General features: G+C 47.9%; 1 long non-coding RNA gene across 1 annotated transcript; it reads right to left on the bottom strand.

The window, feature by feature from the left end:
• Positions 1 to 1,672: 1,672 nt before the first annotated feature.
• LOC109292613 lies at positions 1,673 to 5,881 on the bottom strand. The gene is made up of 2 exons (XR_002096152.1): positions 4,353 to 5,881; positions 1,673 to 2,587 (listed from the first exon to the last, which is right to left on the bottom strand). It is a non-coding gene; the product is annotated as an uncharacterized LOC109292613 (long non-coding RNA).
• Positions 5,882 to 6,754: the final 873 nt, after the last annotated feature.

The raw sequence follows: 6,754 nt of genomic DNA, 5'->3' as shown, positions 1-6,754 counted from the left end.
CCCTCAGCCAGAACAATCACAAAGGGCCTTGGGAACTTAATGAGCTGATATCTAAACAATATCTAGAGATCATTTCAACTGCTTCACCCCGTCTCTGGGGTGAAGCATATCAGCTGGTTCACACTGAGCAGCAGCACTACAAGCAAACAAAGTTTCGGATTGCTTTGAAACGATGGAGGGAACCGAGGTAGAGAGGACATAAGCATCTGAGCTGGACCCTAGCCAATGGCTGGAGTTAATACGGCATCTCTTACCCCAAGGGCCACAGGGCTAGCTGAGGAGAAGTGACAGGAGTCACTTCTACATCTCGTCTGCAAGATGACCTGTCCAGCCATTCATAGCTGGGGGCTGACTCAAGACTGACTCAGAGTAAAAGATTTCTCTGACTGTATCACCCACACTGTTCAGTGCCGGGAAACTTGTGCTCTTATTATAAATTCATTGCTTATTCAGGGTTTCAGAAGTACTTGTACCCTGTGGGCAGTCCCTGGGTAAGGCGGACCAGTGGACTTTGGACCAGATACCTTTGGAAGGAAGGAAGGAAGACAGACCATGGTAAATACTCACTGCCTTGATGTTCAGATACAACGCGCTCAGTGAGGCTTCGTAAATGTTCCTCGACAATCCCATCCTTCTGCTATTCTTCACACAAGGATGGCTCTGGGGAAAAATGACCCACTCAGTTGTCACCCTAGGAGTTTGTTTTCTTTGTCATTCAAGGCAGTAAGTGCCAAGCTCATAAGTGCCTACAGGGAGCGGATCGTGGAGGAAATTAGTAGTCAAGTAGGCTGTAAGCCTGAAAGAAACTCCCTGCATGGATATATCAGATGGTTGTATGGTTCCCCATCACCATGACACCTTCTGTCTTGGCAACTACATTTTCATCAGCAAATGAGTCCATTTACTTTGCAATCTAAGGCCTTGCCAACGCTACTCTTCATAGTAAAGTGAAGCAATACAAGCCTGTAATGTTACAAGAATAAAGCTAACTCAGCATGAAGAACCATTATTACCTGCTCAGAAATGCTCAGGGACAATCACTTTGCTCAGTTTGCATTTCAGTCCTTGCAAGCTGAGCAGATGCGCAATTGAATGCGAAAATCTATCAACTGCTGAACCTGAAGAGCGCTAGAAGTGAGGCGTTTTAAAAAGGGATCACGACTTCTAGACTTCTGCCTACAGTTTTATACACCTACATTTTTATCTACACTCAAATGTCTGCACAAGTGAAGTATTTGGCCAGGTTCATGTGCAGAACTCCAGCCAGCACCTCCAACATCAAATGTGCTGCATCCGACTCTGCACACAGAATTACTGAGCACATCAAACCATGGGTAAAATTTTAAGGGCCAGCTGGAAAAGTACGTCCAGTAGTCTTACGTCTGGATTTCTGAAAGCTGGAAAAAAATCCTAAAATATTGTATTTATAAATGAAACAGTGTTGGGATGATCCTTTGGGGTTTTAATGGCCGAAGAGCCAGAAAACATTTTGAATAAAAAACTTTTTAAAGAAGAAGAAACATCTATTCTTGATTAATTGTAAGGACTGCAGCTAGAAGCAGGCTTAGAGATCTTGCCACCCAGCCAAGTAATCCTGTTCAACTCAGTGGCACAAACACGTGTCAGAATACTCCTGTTCCTTTTTCTGATTTGCTTTATTATAATTTTTAAAAATATATACATTGAGCCAAATGGCAATGGGACCACGACCATGTTCCAAACATAAAGCCGCAGTGTTTTTGGCTCCCCAGCAGCTTCTCTGTTGGCTTGCATGCGTTTTCCCAGAAGTAATTAGAACCGTGGGGCTTCTGAAGGGTGCCAGCTGTTCCAGAGGTTCAATGCAATGTTTAAAAAATGTTAAAAATGAAGGGTTTCTCCATTCATCCCTTACAGAGCAGGTCTGGAATGTGGGAAGCAACTTTATGCCCAATGCATGGGAAGTACAGGATGAATGGCAGAGACTTGGCCTGAACTTCTCCAGTGACTACCTCAGGCCTGTGGCCTGAAAGTTCTCCCCAGGCAGTAGAAAGAACGGGTTGGGTTGACTTCAGAGAGTATCCTGAGAGGATTTAACTCAACATCCAGTGATCTACTCTTATCTATCTGCCTTATGGATTTATACTGCAGCCCATCATCATCATCATCAGATCCAGGGGCCTTTCTTCCACATATAAATGCAATAGCCAAGTTCCTTGTTCTATTCTTCATCTGGTAGATGCAAACTCTGCTTGATATACGGGGACTGTGTTTGGGTTTTTTTTTTCAGCTGAAGTCAGTATTTTGCAGGTGCTGAAGGGGGCCATTCAAGCAGTGTCAAGGTTGCTGCCCATGCTGCTTTCCCTCGTCTGTCCTCTCTCTGTACAGTACCTCTGTTTGAGTTGTCTGGACATATAAGGAACCCCTGACATAGGATGCACTGCAGGAACCCAGTGACCTCTGGTGCAGAGCAAAGGGATGCTTGAAGCGTTCCTCTTTGTGGCCATTTTTAGCAGTAAGCACAGAGCCCCTTGAAGACATGGGGCTGAAACCAGCCTAGATACGGCCATGCTGAAACACCCACAGGTGTGGCAGCAAAACAAAGGCAAAGCTGAGCAAATAGGAGAAAAAGAAAGGGAAGAAGCAGCTTTATGCATGGCTTATAGAATCGTAGAAAAGTGAGGCTTGGAAGGCACCTTAGGAGGTCACATCTAGTCCAACCCCCTGCTCAAAGCAGGACCAGCCCCAACTACATCATCCCAGCCAAGGCTTGGTCTAGCTGGGTTTTAAACACCTCCAAGGATGGAGAGTCCACCACCTCTCTGGGTAACCTGTTCCAGTGCTTTACTACCCTCCGAGTGAGGAATTTTTCCTAATATCCAACCTAAACTTCCCTTGCCGCAACTTGAGCCCATTGCTCCTTGCTCTGTCATCTGCCCCCACTGAGACCAGTCCAGCTCCATCCTCTGTGCAACCCCCCTGCAGGGAGTTGAAGGCTGTTATTGTTCTGTGCAACCCCCCTGCCCCTCTCAGTCTCTTCTTCTCTAGACTAAATAAGCCCAATTCCCTTAGTCTTTCCTTATAAGTCATGTCCTCCAACCTCCTCGCCATTTCTGTTGCCCTCTGCTGGACTCTCTCCAATTTTCCATACCCTTTCTGTAGTGGGCGGCCCACAACTGGACACAGGACTCCAGATGTGGCCTCACCAGTGCTGAATAGAGGGAACAATCACTTCCGTAGCCCTACTGGCAACACACCTACCAGTGCAGCCCAGTAGCCATTAACCTTCGTGGTGACAAGGGCACATTGCTGCCTCATATTCAGCTTATTATCCACTGTAACCCCCAGGTCCTTTTCTGCAGAGCTGCTGCATAGCTAGTCAGCCCCCAGCCTGTACTGATGCATGCGACTGTTCCCCCCTAAGTGCGGGACTTTGCATTTGTCCTTGTTGAACCTCATGAGATTTCTTTTGGCCCAATCCTCCAATTTATCTAGGTCACTCTGAATCCTAGCCCTACTCTCCAGAGTATCTACTACTCCCCCCAGCTTGATGTCATCTGCAAACTTGCTGAGGGTGCACTTGATGCCATCTTCCAGGTCACTGATGAAGACACTGAACAAAACCAGCCCCAGGATTGACCCCTGGGGCACTCCATTTGATACCGGCTGCCAACTAGACATCAAGCCACTCTCTGAGCCCAATGCTCCAGCCAGTTTTCTATCCATCTTACAGTTCATTCATCCAGTCCGTACTTCCTTAGCTGCCTCTGAGGATGCTGTGAGAGACTGTATCAACAGCCTTGCTGAAAAAAAGGCTTGTTCCATTTAAACACAGGAGACCCTCCAGAGACAGCTAATCACAGGCCATGACGCACCCAACACCTGGCCTTTCCTGCCTGCACTATGCCCATCAAAAATAGCCCTGTACAACTGCCCCAAAACGGCATCCAGCCTTGCAGAAACCTCCAACCCCACACATTTCAGCTCTCCCCACCTACCCCCTGTGAAGACAAACCCTGCCCTGTCCCGAATACAACAAGCAGGGGGTCAAGTGATAACCAAGGAGAGCGCCCAGCCAACAGCGGCTTCTCAAACAACCCGGCGGAGAGTCATGCTGCACCTGCAGCAAACAACCATAGGAAAATACTGAAAGGAGGGAACCAGTATTGAAACCCTGCTGGCCTCCAGGCCACTAGCTGCTGACAAACTTAGCCATAAAGGCGTCCTGCACACAGGATCCAAGTGAAAGCAAGTAGGGTAGGTCTGGCTGTTGAAATCTGACCCAAAACCCAGAGAAGAGGATTAAGCTTTGGGGCTTTACAGCTTGGCTTTGCAGTTCCCTGCATTAGTTGGAGGGACAGATTGTATTTACCCACCAAGCCTGTTCCTCCTCCATGCACCGCAGCCCTCTCGCAAGACGGGCAGCGTTTATGCTTCAAGCCTTGTTGCAATGAGCTCCTTCTCAGAGGTTTCTCTCGGCTGATCGGAGCTTGTTATTGCTTCGGGGACAAGTGCTTGATGACAATCGGCTCCTCTTGCCTATTGCTGGGACTCCTGTTCCCGACCTCTGCAACTAGGAGGGAGGGAAGCTTTGTAGTGAAATATTAGCAAGTGTTGCCCTGGCAACTGCCCAGATGAAGCCTGCTTATTTTCACCAAGTTCCTCTCAGCGTGACTAATACCTCCTGAGCTATAGTTACACCGCTCTGAGCGTCCTGAATGCATGACCAGGCCAACACAGCAAACAAACTCACGTTCCCTTTACACAGTTATGGCTTAATTTGATCAGCTCACGGACCGACCGAGTGAAGAACTTGGAGAGGTTTTTGCTTTGTGCCCACTGGCTGTTTGCTTTCACCTCGCATACCTCAGTCGTACATGCTAATATTTTCCAATCTATATTTCCTGGTTGCATACAGAGAAAGGCCGCCTCACAGCCGAGTGCAAGCTCCAGCCATCTGTTAAAAGGGATTTGGCAACACTTTCTTTCCCCCTATTAACCACATCAGTGAAAGTAACAGGTGGGAAATGCCAAGGGCCCTTATGTAATGCCAAGTGAAGGGCCCTGCGCGCCCAGAGCTCGCCAGCTTTTTCCTGCCAGAATCCAGACTGCATTTTTGAGTGACTGGATTAACAGCGAGTCTGAAGGACGATGGTAAAACAGGAGGAACGCAGAGCTCAAACCAAAGGAAAGAGATAGGTGTAGATCGCATACTGACCTTAATGCCATGCTTAGTAGGATCACTGCGTTTTCTTAACCTGTGTGGTGATCAATTAGCCAGCATCCACACAGGTGGGCATGTGTCTGCCTATGCCCTTTGTGACAGAAGCTGAACAAAGGGTCAGATCCTATTCCAGCCTCCTTGAGTCCCTAAAAACCTGGTTATACAAAAGATGGGTGGGTTCTCCTCCTCCTCACTGCCTTTTTGCTATTTGGACTAGGTTAACACTTTGGCAACTAGCAGGTGGAAAAGGATCAGGAACCAAGAGTGAAGCCCAAGGAGCAGCAGGGTCCCAAACCTATGGGACAAGAGCCCTGGGCAATGTCTGCAGATGCCAATGAAATGAATCAGCTGTGCCAAGACACAAACCATCACAGCTGAACCTGCTCCAAACAAGGCATCTGTTTACAGAGCTGAGGCCAAGTAGCTCAGAAAACAAGCCCTTCATGTTCCCAATGTCACATCATCCTCATTCAGATTTAAGCAGGCACCTCTGGGCTTTTGAGCTCTGGACAGGAACAGGAGCCGATGCTTTTGAAGGAAATAGTTTTATGAGTTTCCAGGAAGTTAAAAATACACATTAATACCCAGCGCTGCCAGTATTTCCATACGTGCAGGCACCACACCATGCACCTCGCTTGGGGGGAAGGGCCATAAACCACATGCTACTTAAGGGTAGCAGGAATGAGAAAGCAGTCTCTATTTCCTATTACCCTTAAGCAGCATGTGGTTTTTGGTCCTTCCCCCCCAACTGAGGTGCATGGCGTGGCACATACATACTGGCGGCTCTGGGCAACAACATGTATTTTGAACTTCTTGGAAACTCATAACATTATTTCAAAAGCGTTGGTTCATAATTCATATTCTCGTTTCTGTGCAGGAGGCAACCCTGCAACTGCAGGGGTTCCCTATCCTCACCTGCAGATGCGTGCTTTTCGTCAGGGCCAGACACCTGGGGCCATTGTCCCAAAGACGGGGCCACTGAAGCCCCGGCAGCACCTGCCCGGGGCAGCTAGAGACTACAGGCAGCCCCACACCACCTGCACTCTTGCACCATAAGCAAACAGATGTCCACCTTGCGAATGTGACACAAACTATCACTACACATTGTCGTAGCCGCAATTTTTGGCATTCATAGTATAACAAGGGGCACAGACATCTGTTCACTTGGGTTTTGTGCGGCCATAAGAACATCTATGGCAGCACGAGGGAGGCATCTGTTCACAGCCTAAGGCAAGCTCTGTAAAAGGGCACTTGCATATCTTGGGTAGGTGCATGTGTGCGCCAACATCCAAATGAGATCCAGGCTAATGCCAGTGCAATTACATTACTGTGGTTAGAAAAACAACTTGGCAGCAAGGCACAGTCAACTATTATCAACTGGAGCAAGGCACAGCCAACTACAGCAAGGTAATGGGCAGAAGTCAGCTATTCTGTGCTATGATACCCCTAAAGCCTGTGAAGTGACACTAGTGAGGAGCTTGACCTTAGGCTCTGGAGGAGATGTAATCTTTAAGCACATATGTCCATCCCTTAGAAACCAGCCTCCACTTGCAT

The sequence above is a fragment of the Gavialis gangeticus genome, unplaced genomic scaffold (assembly GCF_001723915.1).
Source record: "Gavialis gangeticus isolate Ggan-Ray unplaced genomic scaffold, GavGan_comp1, whole genome shotgun sequence".
In the NCBI taxonomy this organism is placed as follows: domain Eukaryota; kingdom Metazoa; phylum Chordata; order Crocodylia; family Gavialidae; genus Gavialis; species Gavialis gangeticus.
This window is presented reverse-complemented; position numbering and strand designations above follow the sequence as displayed.